Source organism: Ailuropoda melanoleuca, chromosome 20, assembly GCF_002007445.2.
Source record: "Ailuropoda melanoleuca isolate Jingjing chromosome 20, ASM200744v2, whole genome shotgun sequence".
NCBI lineage: Eukaryota > Metazoa > Chordata > Mammalia > Carnivora > Ursidae > Ailuropoda > Ailuropoda melanoleuca.
In genome coordinates this window covers 3,577,676-3,592,784 of record NC_048237.1, presented here as the reverse complement: position 1 = coordinate 3,592,784, position 15,109 = coordinate 3,577,676, and the positions used below count along the sequence as shown (strand labels likewise).

The 15,109-nt window shown below is 41.2% G+C and overlaps 1 long non-coding RNA gene across 1 annotated transcript; it reads right to left on the bottom strand.

Annotated features, from left to right (window-relative positions):
• Positions 1-365: 365 nt before the first annotated feature.
• LOC109489914 lies at positions 366-4,707 on the bottom strand. Its single transcript, XR_002143077.2, has 3 exons — positions 4,543-4,707; positions 3,734-3,763; positions 366-645 (listed from the first exon to the last, which is right to left on the bottom strand). It is a non-coding gene; the product is annotated as an uncharacterized LOC109489914 (long non-coding RNA).
• Between the last annotated feature and the right edge of the window lie 10,402 nt (positions 4,708-15,109).

Here is a 15,109-nt window from a genome sequence, read left to right as displayed (position 1 = left end):
AACTTTCTCCATAAAAGCCTCACCTACCTATTATTTTTTCCTGGATAACTTCAAGACTTTGTTTCTATTGTAAATAAGTTTCTTTTTAAAACTTATGTAGTCTAATTTTTTGTCCTAAGTTTCTAGAACCCAATTGGTTTTTTATATTCATCTTGTACCCAGCAATACTGCTGAACTCTTATTAGCTTGTAGATCCTATTAGAGTCTTCAGCGATTTTTCCCTAATAAATACTGCATTGATTTAAGCATGCTTAGCCCCTCAGAATTATCAATACATACGTACAAAGTTTAAAAACTCCAGAATTTGAAATAAATCGCCTCTCTTATTTTCTGTAAATTGATGTAAGTTTTATTTGAGCTGGCATCACACGCAGATCATGTCTGAGTCCATGGTCTGAAACATGTCCACGGCCTGGGGGCTAGGGAGCACCCTCTCTGGTCATGTGCCCTCAGCATAGTGGGTTTGCTGCAGCCACACCTGTTCTGTCTGCGCAGCTCCCATCCTGCAGCTCCCTGCAGCATTCGTGCTTGTGAGGGACTCCTTCTCCAAGGCAGACGGGAGGGTGAATCCAACCAAGTGTTTCAACGGAGCATCAGCAGCTATTTCCCAGGGCAGAAAATGCACCCTGGAAGCAAGCCGTTGTGCTGGAGAGAAAAGGAGAGAGCACGCCAGTGAAAACAAAGTGGGTAGGGAGGGGAGAGAAGCCTTCACTCACACCATCTCACAAGCGTAAGACATAAGTGATACTTCCTCTCCAGGCACGAAAGGAGGGGACAAAGAATAAAGAGAAGACCCCCCTTTTAAACCGTCTCCTAGAAGGGGCACCTGGGTGGCTCAGTCAGTTAAGCATCTGCCTTCGGCTCAGGTCATGATCCCAGGGTCCCAGGATCAAGCCCCGCATGGGACTCCCTGCTCAGCGGGAAATCTGCTTCTCCCTCTGCCCCAACCCCCCCAGGGCTCTCCCTCACACGTGTACCCTCTCGCTCTCTCCCAAATAAACAAAATCTAAAACCTCTCCTAGAAATCCTGCTCAGCGACTTCCATTGGCTGGAATTGTATCACACATAAAGCCCAGTGTGCAAAGGAGTCTGGGAAGGCGGGTATATTTAACTGGGTGCCATCATCACCCTGAGTAAAACTGGGGTTCTTTAGTGAGAAAAAAGAGGAGATGACTACTGAACAAGCAACAAGCAATGTCAGCCTCCATTTTAAGAAGGAGGACACAACGCCTTAGTGCCTTCTCCAACGTGAGCCAGGAAATGTTGGGGGCTGTTTGAAGAGATCTTAATACAATTCACCGGCTAAGGCACACTCTGTGGTGATACTGTGTACCTCAGATTTGCAACCTGTGTATAGTGGGACACTGCTGGAGCTTGGGGCTATGAGACACACTTATTCTGATGGTGTTGCTTTGTCACCAGGGAGGGGACTTATGCAATTAGACCTGCGCTTGTGCACAGGAAGAAATGTGCACACCCCACCCCACCAAGCCCTCAGGTGGTGGCAGCTGAAGAGTTAGTGGGAAAAGCCACAAGCCTGTCATTTTATTTCTCCACCTTAACGCTCTAAACATCTTATAGGGTCTCCCCAGTCAGTGACGGGGAGCCTGCTCTGGAACCACCAGGAGCTTTTTTTATTTGGTTAAGGGCATGGGGCAGAGATCTCTTTGGACTACTTGCCTGGGCAGAGTTGTCTGAGCTTGGATTCAGTGGGAGGATTCTCTCCGAGAATCTCAGGATGTAGGTTCAAGCGGCGGCAGAGTTCCATGACCCCACCCCAGCACTTTCTCCTTTATTCCTTCACCTGAGGCTTCTCCTTCCTAGGCTAGCCTGGCCACCTGTGGGGGTCCAGGTGAAACATAAACCTTTCTTTTGGAGACTTTTCTCTCCCAATTTAACTCAGAGGGTTGTTCAAGGATCCTTCTAACACCACAAAATCTCTTAAGACTACTCCCCCTCACCACCACTCCTAGAAGGTACAAGATGCAAATTCTGACACTTTTCTGTTGCTTGAGCTGATGAAGCCAGATCTCAGAACACATGAGAAATGGTCCCTGAGGGAAGGGGTTTATATAATACAGATGGAGGTGGAATGGCCAGGTCTGGGCAATTCTTTCATTCAAAAAGAATGTATTAAGTACTTTCTCTGCGTGTGGCTTTGTACAAAGCACTGAGAATCAATGCAAAGAAGAGGGACTTAATGAGAGAAGAAGCTGAGCTAATGATCCACGACCCGGTCAACTAAGCCCTAAAGCTTAGGTCTTATCCTCCAGTTTCAAGGGCCCAAGGGAAGGGTCTGTTCTCCTTCACAAGAGTGGAACTCAGACACACCAGGATTTAGAAATCTGAGTAGGTCTGAAAGAAGAAAGGAAAGAAAAAAAAAAGAAAGAAAGAAAGAAAGAAAGAAAGAAAGAAAGAAAGAGAAAGAAAGAAGAAAGAAGAGAGAGAGAGAAAGAAAGAAAGAGAAAAGAAAGAAAGGAAAAGAAAGAAAGGAAGGAAGGAAGGAAGGAAGAAAGAAGAGAGAGAGAAAGAAGAAAGAAAGAAAGAAAGAAAGAAAGAAAGAAAGAAAGAAAGAAAGAAAGAAAGAAAGAAGAAAGGGAGGGAAGGGAAGAAAGGAAAAGAAATCTGAGCAGGGAGAGATCTGTCTACAGTGTAGACATAAGCTGATTTATATATTTATCATGACGATGTGTACAACAGATTTCAGCAAAGTGCTTTGCACTAACTCGGCCAGCACATTGTGATAAGTTTCAGAAGGAAGTAAACAATCTTGAGAAAGGAAGGAGAACAGCTGCCAAGTCATCCAGAGGAGCTGGGCTTTCCAGAAAGGCTGCCCAGGGCAGAGGTCACTCTGCACACCAGGTGCTTGCCCTCAGAGTAGGAAGGAGAGTGAGCACTCAGAGGCCCCAGCCTCTCCTTTGTGTAGGTTCCAATATTTTACTGGTTCTTGATACACTTTTCTTCCCCTGATGTCTCCATTGTCAGAAGCAAATAATGGAAGAAAATCAAGAGCTTTGGTTCCCAGCCAATGCGGTGGCTCAGGCTTAGAAATGTAGGGGAAGTCTGGACTCCTCTGAGTTAAGCTGTGAGCTGCCTGAGTTGTTGACACCATGTGAGAAACAGAAGTGAGCTGGCTGTTCTTCGTTTTGTCTGTTTTAAAACTTTTTAAGGATGGTTGATCCTATACCAGCCTCTGCGACCTTGTAATTATTCAACATTTTTTAAAAATTAATGGTATTTTTTAAAGATTTTTATTTATTTATTTGAGAGAGAGAGAGAGCACAATCAGGGGGAGTGACAGGCAGAGAGAAAGAAGACTCCCCGCTGAGCAGGGAGCCCGATGCAGGGCTCGATCCCAGGACCCGGGGATCATGACCTGAGCCAAAGGCAGACACTTAACCAACTGAGCCACCCAGGTACCCCTAAAAATTAATTGTATTTTTGGGGCGCCTGGGTGGCACAGTTGGTTAAGCGTCCGACTCTTGGTTTTGGCTCAGGTCATGATCTCAGGCTCATGAGATCAAGCCCTGCATCCAGCTGCACACTTAGCAGGGAGGCTGCTTGGGAGTCTCTCTCCCTCTCCCTCGGCCCCTCCTGCTTGTGCTCTCTCTCTCTCTCTAAAATAAATGAACAAACCTTTTTAAAAATTTAATTTTATTTTTTTAAGAAATGTGTTTACCTAGTGCAAAATTTAGGTTCCAAAAGCATGAAAAAGTAAAAATACTCCTCTCACCTCTGACTGCTAGTCATCCTGTCTCCCCTCCTGAAAGAAACAAATCAATGATATATTTTTGAGACTTATCCATGTTGATACACATAAATATAGTCCATTCATATTAATGGATGCACAATAACACAATTTATTTATGCGTCTATATCCTGAAAGTGGATATACCCTGGGTATATGGCTGGGTCGTAGAATATATGTACCTTCACTTGTCTTTAGTATTGCCCAATTGCTTCACAAAGTTATTGTTCCAGTTAATACAACAATACCTAGTATTGTAAAGTGCAATAATTTTTGTCATTCTACTCGGTGTGAAATGGGAAACCATGATGGTTTTTATTACCACTTCCCTGATTACTGGTGAGGCTCATTATATTTCAAACATTTACTAGCCATCTCAGTTAGCTCTTCTATGAATTGTCTGTCATATCCTTTGCACATTTACACTAGAGTTGTTTTCCTTAAGAATTTTTTAAATGTCTTTATATGTTTTAGACGCCTTATTCAACAGATAATTTTAATATCGTCTCCCAGTCCAGAGTTGTTTTCTATACTATCATGAGGCCTTTGGTTAAAATAGAAGACTTAAGTTTTCAAAGACTCCAATTTATTAATATCTGCCTATTGTCTTTGAACTCCATGTATTTTCTGGAAAATAGAAGACATTAATTTTTGGCGAAATTCTACGCTATTTCTAATAATGTTGGGATACTCCAGAACCTCTGGGTATGTGATCACCCCAAGATGATTACTTAAACGTATTGGAGAACATTTTTTATCTTCGACTTCATGTTTGCATTATGGGAAAATGTTACCTTCTCAGGAAAGTCTTTCCTGGCCCTTATAAAAGGTCAAGTTAGGGGCGCCTGGGTGGCACAGCGGTTCAGCGTCTGCCTTCGGCTCAGGGCGTGATCCCGGCGTTATGGGATCGAGCCCCACATCAGGCTCCTCCGCTATGAGCCTGCTTCTTCCTCTCCCACTCCCCCTGCTTGTGTTCCGTCTCTCGCTGGTTGTCTCTATCTCTGTTAAATAAATAAATAAAATCTTTTAAAAGAAAAAAAGTCAAGTTAACCTATCATATTCTCTTAATTTTTTTGCCTTCGGAGTACTTGCTGTCATTCATAATCACACACGTATGTTTATTTGGCTAATGTATGTCTCACTCCTCGAAGTTAGACACTAACTTGGTATTGCTGACCGACTGATTCCCAGTGCTTTGTACAATACCACACACAGAGAAAATACTGAATACATTCTTTTGGGCTGAAAGAATTGCCCAGACCTGGACGTGCCACCTCCATCTGTATTATGTAAAAACCCTTCCCACAGGGACTGTTTCTCACGTGTTTTAAGATTTGGCTTCCCCTTGTCAGCTCAAGTACTGGAAAGTCTCAGAATTTGCAGGAGGCAGCGTCTTTATCTTTGATCTAAAGACCACAGTTATCTCTTCATGAGGTTCCCACTGCGGCTACAATGACTATAAAGAGTCAACGGCTCTTGCAACACAGTAAACCCTAAAAGAGCGATCTGTGGTAACAGCAGGTAATTGCAATTTTGTGGTTATTGGCTAATCAGAATGAGCTATCTGCCTTAACTCAGGCTCCCAGGCATTTTGCACTTTTTCTATGACGCATTTTCAAAGGATTATTTTATTTTTATTAAGTCTGGGGCAATGGAAGGGGCATCAACATTATACTACGAGTGATCTGGCAATGTTGGAATGCCTGCCTTCCATCCGGATGCCACAGAACAGGGTTAACATTGTCTGCCTGTCACAGGTTTCCTGAGTATATCATATGTACCCTCCTCTCCTCATCCTGGCTAGAGTTTGGGGTGGAAACAAGATGACAGATGAAAACATTGATTTGGACTATCAGGTATGTGGTGTACAGCCATTTTATATAATGAAGGAAAAAGGAGGGCAGAAATCACATGGGAAAGAGGGAGTCCAGTGGAATTTCTAAAGATGAAAAGTTATTCTTCAATGACACAATGAAATGGAAAGACGTTCCATACTCATGGACTGGAAGAAAAAATATCATTAAAATATTAATACTACCCAAAGCAATTTACACGTTTAACGTAATCCCTAACAGCATTTTTCACAGAACTGGAACAAGCAATTCTAAAATTTGTATGAAACCAGAAAAGACCCCAAATAGCCAAAGCAATCTTGAAAAAGAAAAACAAAGCTGGAGGCATCACAGTTCTGGACTTCAAGTTATATTACAAAACAGCCGTAATCAAAACGGTGTGGTACTGGCACAAAAGTAGATACCTAGATCAATAGAACAGAATAGAAAAGCCAGAAATGAACCCACAGGTATACGGTCAATTAAACTTTGACAAAGCAGGGAAGAATACCCAATGGGAAAAAGACTATCTCTTCAACAAATGGTGTTGGTAAAACTGGAAGCAACATGCAGAAGAGCAAAACTGCACCACTTTCTTACACCATACACAAAAATAAATGTAAAATGGTTTGAAGGACCTAAATGTGAGATCTGAAACCACAAAAATCCTGTAGGAGAACACAGGCAGTAACTTCTTTGACATTGGCCGTAGGAAGTTCTTTCTAGATATGTGTCCTAGGGCAAGGGGAACAAAAGCAAAAATAAACTATTGGGACTACATCAAAATAAAGAGCTTCTGCACAGTGAAGGAAACCATCAACAAAACTAAAAGACAACCTACTGGATGGGAGAAGACATTTGTAAATGGCATATCTGATAAGGGTTGGTATACTATGATCCAACAATTGCACTACTGGGTGTTTACCCCAAAGATACAGACGTAGTGAAGAGAAGGGCCATATGCACCCCAATGTTCATAGCTGCATTGTCCACAATAGCTAAATCATGGAAGGAGCCGAGATGCCCGTCAACAGATGACTGGATTAAGAAGATGTGGTCCACACGAAGAGGTAAATCTCCTATGTTATATGTCATTTTAATTTTAAAAGGTCTTACTGTGTTAATTTCCTATTCCTGGGGGTGCCTGGGTGGCTCAGTTGTTAAGCATCTGCCTTCGGCTCAGGGCGTGATCCCGGCGTTCTGGGATCAAGCCCTGCATCGGCCTCCTCCGCTGGGAGCCTGCTTCCTCCTCTCCCACTCCCCCTGCTTGTGTTCCCTCTCTCACTGGCTGTCTCTCTCTCTCTGCCAAATAAATAAATAAAATATTTTTTTTAAAAAAAAGGGGGCGCCTGGGTGGCACAGCGGTTAAGCGTCTGCCTTCGGCTCAGGGCGTGATCCCAGCGTTATGGGATCAAGCCCCACATCAGGCACCTCCGCTATAAGCCTGCTTCTTCCTCTCCCACTCCCCCTGCTTGTGTTCCCTCTCTCGCTGGCTGTCTCTATCTCTGTCAAATAAATAAATAAAATCTTTAAAAAAAATAAAATAAAATAAAGATGTGGTCCATATATACAATGGAATATTACTCAGCCATCAGAAGGAACGATTACACAACATTTGCTGCAACATGGACAGCACTGGAGGAGATAATGCTAAGTGAAATAAGTCAAGCAGAGAAAGACGATTATCATATGGTTTCTCTCTCATCTATGGAACATAAGAACTAGGAAGATAGGTAGGAGAAGAAAGGGATAAAGAAAGGGGAGGTAATCAGAAGGGGGAATGAAGCATGAGAGACTATGGACTATGAGAAACAAACTGAGGGCTTCAGAGGGGAGGTGGGTGGGGGAATGGGATAGGCTGACGATGGGTAGTAAGGAGGGCACGTATTGCATGGCGCCCTGTGTTATACGCAACTAATGAGTCATCAAACTTTACATCAGAAACCAGGGATGTACTGTATGGTGACTAACATAATATAATAAAAAAATATTATTATTAAAAAAAATATGTAAAGAACTTATAAAACTCAGTGCCCAAAAAACAAATAATCCAATTAAAAATGGGCAGAGGATATGAATAGACATTTCTCCAAAGAAGACATCCAGATGGCCAACAGACACCTAAAAAGATGCTCAACATCACTGATCATCAGGGAAAGCAAATCAAAACTACAAGGAGATATCACCTCACACCTGCCAGAATGGCTAAAATCAACAACACAAGAAACAACAGGTGTTGGTGAGGGTGTAGAGAAAAAGAACCCTCTTGCACCGTTGGTGGGAATGCAAACTGGTGCAGCCACTGTGGAAAACAGTATGGAAGTTCCTCAAAAAGGTAAAAATAACTACCCTATGACCCAGCAATTGCACTACTAGGAATTTACACAAAGGATACAAAAATACTGATTCAAAGGGATATATGCCTCCCCCCCAATGTTTATAGCAACATCATCAACAATGGTCCAATTATGGAAAGAGCCCAAGTGCCCATCGACTGATGAGTGGAGATATATATGTATAATGGAATATTACTCAGCCATAAAAAAGAATGAGATCTTGCCATTTGCAAGGACATGGATGGAGCTAGAGAGTATTAAGCTAAGCGAAATAAGTCAATCAGAGAAAGACAAATACCATATGATTTCATTCATATGTGGAATTTAAGAAACAAAACAAACAAGCAAAAGGGGGAAAAAAAGAGGCAAACTAAGAAACAGACTCTTAACTATATAAAACAAACATGGTTACCGGAGGGTAGGTGGGTGGGGGATGGGTGAAATAGGTGAAGGGGATTATGGAGTGCCCCTGTTGTGATGAGCACCGGGTGTTGTATGAGTGTTGAATCACTATATTCCACACCTGAAACTAATATTACACTGTACATTAACTGGAATTTAAATAAAAACTTAAATTTTTAAAATTTATTCTTCATATCGGGGCGCCTGGGTGGCTCAGTCGTTAAGCGTCTGCCTTTGGCTCAGGGCGTGATCCCAGCGTTCTGGGATCGAGCCCCACATCAGGCTCCTCGGCTATGAGCCTGCTTCTTTCTCTCCCACTCCCCCTGCTTGTGTTCCCTCTCTCGCTGGCTGTCTCTCTCTGTCGAATAAATAAATAAAATCTTTAAAAAAAAATTTATTCTTCACATAAAAAGGCAAGACTGAAGTTACACAATTGGTTTCTACTTTTTAAATTTCGGGTTCCTAGAAAGGAAACTTCATAGTAGAAGGTAGTGTCATTCAGGAAGAGGGCTACATGTCACCCCACATGAAAGGGACCCAAAAAAGTTAGAGGACCAGATCAAATGCCAGAAATGAAATGATCTATAGAAAGACAGAGAAAGTAAAGATGAAGTCTTTGTCTCATGGGTTAAGAAAAATGCAAAACTGCAATTGAGGACAACTAATCAGTTCTAAAAGATCTCCATGCCTGATTTCCTGGAAATCCCAAGAAGCTTCTAGGAAAGGCCTTCTCTTTTCTATCACTGATTCTTCAGCAATCTTTTGAGTAGCTACTAAGTAATTTATGAACTATCAGTTTCTTTCTCATTACCCTTTTCCTTATTTTTCCACATTCATCCCCTGCCTTAAAGTCCACAGCTTTGTATTTTGCATCATTTCTTATCCTCCCCATCGTTCCTGACAGCATTAAATATCTACACGTGCATTAGTCCCCATCGTGCACATTCAGTCATTCTTTGGCTGTTTCTCGTCATCCTCTGAAAACAGGAAGAATGAGGTATTGGAAGAGTAAGGGAAAATACAACCAATTTTGAGACCATCAGGGGGTTTTGGTGACTTTGTGAGATCTGAGCCCCAGTTCTTTCTTGATTACTGAAGTATTTAATGATATAGACATCTCATTTTCCCAATGAGATGTTTTGCCTTCAGAAGGCACAGGATCAACTTCCTTCCTTCAGTGGGGCTGAGACTCGGGATGCTCTTGATAAAGGTACAACACTGGCTTTACTCTACCAATAGAGAGTATTGAGGTGACATTCCTGGTCCCCCAGAAACTCATTGCGAAGGGGGATAAGTAAAGGCCTCCCATCCCAAACCTTGGTTGTAAAGAGGGGAGAAATATCCAAAGACTGCCAGGAGGGGATACCATAAGGAGGCAAGACTTTAACGGAAGGATATCCCAGGAGATTATCCTGTTTGTAATTTATGAGAAGACTCCCTTTGAGCTTCAACTTCCGACCTGAAATACAAGGAAGAAATGCCAAAAATTGGGCTTTCCCACTTTGTCCTATCCTGACTCCTATAGGAAACAGAGCCTGAAGCAAGGATTATGGTGGTAGCAATTTATTTGGGAGGTGCAAACCCAGGTCAATAAGAATGAGAAAAAAGAATGGAGTCAAGGAAAGATGTGATCTGTGATATTACCACAGCCGGTCATACTTCCCAAGTTGCTAAGGCAAGTGGCTCAGCAAGCTTGGTCACTCAGGGTCAGGGGCTTCTCCAGAACAATTGTAAGGAGTGTCTCAGAGAGTCCGGCCCTGGATAGTAAGGACTAAAGCACGAACTTTCCCTGGAGAGAGGCCCAAGAAGGAGTTATCCACAGGGAATAATATCCCAGAATATCAGTTCTACCCTCTCAGTTTTTCCTCAAAAAGAGATTCCTTGAGAATGGCCGAGTTTCAATTCTTCTGTATATAGCTGTCCAGTTTTCCCAGCACCATTTGTTAAAGAGACTGTCTTTTTTCTATTGGATTTTTTTTCTTGCTTTGTTGAAGGTTAGTTGACCATAGAGTTGAGGGTCCATATCCGGGCTCTCTATTCTGTTCTATTGATCTTTGAGTCTGTTTTTGTGCCAGTACCATGTTGTCTTGATGATCACAGCTTTGTATTATAGCTTGAAATCAGGCAATGTGATGCCCCCAGCTTTGTTTTTCTTTTACAATACCTCCTTGGTGATTTGGGGTCTTTTCTGGTTCCATACAAATTTTAGGATTGTTTGTTCCAGCACTTTGAAAAATGCCGTTGGTATTTTGATTGGGATGGCATTGAAAGTATAGATTGTTCTGGGCAGCACAGACACATGAAAAAATGTTCAACATCATTAGCCATCAGGGAAATTTAAATCAAAACCACATTGAGATACTACCACTTTATACAAGTAAGAATGGCAAAAACTGACAAGGCAGGAAACAACAAATGTTGGAGAGGATGTGGAGAAAGGGGAACCCTCTTACACTGTTGGGGGGAATGCAAGGTGGTACAGACATTTTGGAAAACAGTATGGAGTTTCCTCAAAAAGTTTAAAAAAAAAAAAAAAGAGCTATCCTATGACCCAGGAGTTGCACTACTGGATATTTACCCCGAAGATACAGATGCAGTGAAAAGAAGGGGTACATGCACCCCAATGTTCAGAGCAACAATGTCCACATAGCCCAACTGTGGAAGGAGCCAAGATCCCCTTCGACAGACGCAGGGATAAAGAAGATGTGGTCCATATTTACAATGGAATATTACTCAGCCATCAGAAAGGATGAATACCCACCATTTGCATTGACATGGATGGAATTGGAGGGGATTATGCTGAGTGAAGTAAGTCAAGCAGAGAAAGACAATTATCATATGGTTTCCCTCATATGTGGAACATAAGGAATAGCAGGGAGGACATTAGGAGAGGGAAGGGAAAATGAAGGGGGAGAAATCTTGGTGGGGGGGAACCATGAGAGACTATGGACTATGGGAAACAAACTGAGGGTTTCAGAGGGGAGGGGAGTGGGGGGATGGGTTAGCCCGGTGATGGGTATTAAGGAGGGCACGTATTGCATGGAGCACTGGGTGTTATCCGCAAACAGTGGATCATGGAACACTACACCAGAAGCTAATGATGAAATGTATGGTGACTAACGTAAGATAATAGCATAAAATTTAAAGAAAGATATTCCTCGAGCCCAAACTACTACCCCATGCTGTCCCCATAAATTTTTTACTCTGGTTGTCCAAAACATGGAGAAAAAGCCAAAGACTGCCAGCCCCGTGATGGACCATCACAACAACCTTGTTCACTGTCACTTACCACTGGACCTACTACCTAGTAGTGATTTGCAAGGGGCACCCTGGCCGGCAGGCGTGGAGCTTGGCCTCTGTGCCCTGCTGATCTCCCCTGAACAGTAGAACCCCAGGGCCCCAAACATGGGAGCATACATCAGCATCAGGGCACCAAGTCCAGAGAACTGGGATGAAAGCTAGAAACAGAGTCTGTAGGGAACAAACCCTCCTCCTCTCTGGTCCAGCCCTGCTTCTTCTCAGAGATCTACTCTCACATTCTCCTCCTTTAATCTCTATAGACTTCCCCGAAAGTATCCCACTTGGGATCTTTTGCAAGTGTAGGCCTCCCAAGGGAAGTAACTGGGAGGAGAGCACCAGGATCACACACTCCGTGTGCAGCACAGCCTGGAGAGAAGGGCTTTCCTGTGTTCTTGTGGGGAAGACGGAAGCATCAATTTTCTTACTAGATGAGGCGTTGGTTAAATGGTTTCTGAGGTTTTGCACACGCTGTTTATTAGACTAAGGAAGCTTCTTCTCATTTTGGTCTGCTAAAAGGATATCTTCGTTACCATGAGTGAATGTTGAATTTTATTAACTGCTTTTCTGTTTGTTAAGATTATGATATGATTTTTCTCTTAGACCTGTTTGTGTGGCAAATTACATCAACTGATCTTCCCAGGGTTCAGTGAGATCGGCATTCTCAGTGTAAATCTAACTTGTCTGTGGCATATTAACCTTTTAATGTATCAGTTGGACTAATTTCAAGAGTTGATACTTTGTGCAGAGTTTTTGCGCCTATGAATCATGCATGAGATTGACCTGTAAATTTCCTTATTCTGTTATTTGTATCAAGGCAATGTCAGCCTTATAAAGTGAGATGGGTAATATTCCTTCTTTATCTCTTTCCTGGAAGACTTTGTAGATTGTTTTCCTTCCTTGACTTTTAGTAAAAATTAATATTAAAGCCATCTAGGCCAGTTCTCTATGTGGAAAATTGCTGATTGCTGATGCAATTTCTTTGCCAATTCCAGGATCATCTTAAGTTTGCAGTTTCTTCTTGAATAGGGGTGAGGCACTGATATTTCTATGTTGTCTGAAATTTAAATTTTCTTAGTATCAAGTTGTTCTATAATTTTTTTGGCTTATTTTTTAATGGCCTGCAGCATGTGTAAAAATCCTCCCTTTTTAGTCCAAATATTAAACATCTACTCCTTGTCTCTTTTATCCTTGACTAGTTTCTCCAGAGGTTTGTCAATTTTATTAGCCTTTTCAAATAATTCATCTGTGCTTTATTAAACCTCTCTATTGTGTGTTTTCCTGTTATTTCATTAATTTCTGCTACCTCTTACTGCTTCTTCCTCCTATTTCATTGAATTTATTCACTTATTAATTTCTAACTTCTTGAGATATATAATTTCAGTTTTTGTAATTGTGAGGTTTAAGACTAAATTTTTCTCCGCTTGCTTTAGCCGCATTCCACCGTTTGTAATAAGAACTGGTACTGGTATTATTCAGTTCAAAACATTTTCTGTTTCTTTTTAAATTTCATTTTGACTTGTGGGTTATCTCAAAATATGTTTCTTTTTCTCTAATATTGTAAGGATTTTTCTAGTTACCATTTTATTGATTTCTAACTTAATTATGTTACGGCCAAAAAATAGTCCCAAGATTTATGTTTTTGGAATTTCTCAAGATATGCTTTGTGGCCAGTGTAAGATCAATTTTGGCAAATGTGTTCTGGGTACTTGTAATAATATATATTCTGCACTGGGTGGGCACACTGTTCTAAATATGTCTATTATGTCCAATTTGGTCATTGTTTTGTTTAAATCATCCTTACTGATTTTTTTGAAGGGGTGCGATCTACTTACCGTACCAATTCCTGAAACTATTTATCTCCTTGGAGTTCTTTCAATTTTTGTTTTATATATTTTCTAGTCATAGAATGAGGTGAATTAAAATTTTAAATCATTTTGTCTTCCTGATGAATTTAAACTTTTTATTGATGAACTTGGTGATGAAACAGCCTTATTTATTTTTAGAAATGCTTTTGACTTAAAGTCGGTTTCGGCAGGTGCAAATACTCCAATAATGGTTTCCTATGGTTACTGTAAATGGTGTATCCATTTCCTTTCTTTTCCTTTCAACTTCTAAAACCCATCTGTTACACAGAACACATATTTATGTTTTGTTTTCATAGCTGATCTGATATTCTTTGACTTGACTGGAGCATTCCATATGTTTACATTTAATACAGTTATTGATATATTGCTTTTAAATATACTCTTTTACCTATGCTTTTTATTTGTCTCCAACTATTCTATGGTTTTTTCCCCTCTTCTTTCTTACTTTTTCTAGGATGGATTACTTTTTACCTTTCCTTTTTTCCCTTCTACTGATTTGAAAGATAGACATTGTTTATATTATTTTAGTGGTTACAAGGTACAGCATGTTTCCTTAACTTATCAAAGACTAAACTTAACAGGTTGACCCTCCTCCCTGAAAACAAAAGAAATGCAGGAACTTTAATCTCATTTTCCTTCTCTCAACATTTTTGCATTTTCTTTCTACCCTATTTCTTTTTTTTTTTTTTTTTGAGATTTTATTTATTTATTTGGCAGAGAGAGAGAAAGAGTGTGTGTGTGTGTACAAGCAGGGGGAGCGGCAGACAGAGAAGCAGGCTCCCCACTGAGCAGAAAGCCCAACACAGGACTCGATCCCAGGATCCTGGGATCATGACCCGAGCCCAAGGCAGATGCTTAACCGACTGAGCCACCCAGGCGCCCCCATTCCACCCTATTTGTTCAGCACTATTAGAAATTGCGATTATCATTTTATATAGACAATGTTCATTTTCCTTTAATAGTTTCTAGTAACTAGATTGGTTTTGGGTTTTTCTGCATTGTACTCTAATAATTTCTTCTGCTATTTCTTCCAGCTAAAAATTCTCTTTTCTGTGGTCTTCAGTCTGCAATCAAACCCATCCATTGAATTTTTAATTTTGTTGCATTTTTTTAATTTTGGAAGTCCTGTTTAGTTTCTTATCAAATTGGTTATGACACTTCATATTTTCCTGTTCCCTTGAGTTATTTTTAAGTTTGTATTATGACACGTGCCAGATAGCTCCAACATCTCAAGGTCTCGCTGACCTTTTCCTACTATTATTTCTGCTGACTCGTTTACAGAGTCCTGTGTTCTTGCGGTCTTCGGCATTTTGATTACGTGCAGCTTGTTACTTTTAAAAAGGTTTGGGTGAGTGTGGGGGATGGCAGGATTTCCAAGGCCTAGACTAAAGTGTTTCCTTCAGAAAGGATTTGTAATTGCTTCTGCACGACGCCTGGAGGCATTTCCCTTCTAGACCATTAGAAAGTCAAGACCGCTGCTTTAGACCCAGTCTGTCCAGTCAGAGGGAATCTAGGCTGTAAATCTTCAGGAAGGTTGGCCCTTGGTCACAACTTCTCAGGGTCTGGTTATTTTTCCTTTTTTGATATTTTTCCACTTTATTCAGCCCTGCCTTCTCTGGTGGGGAC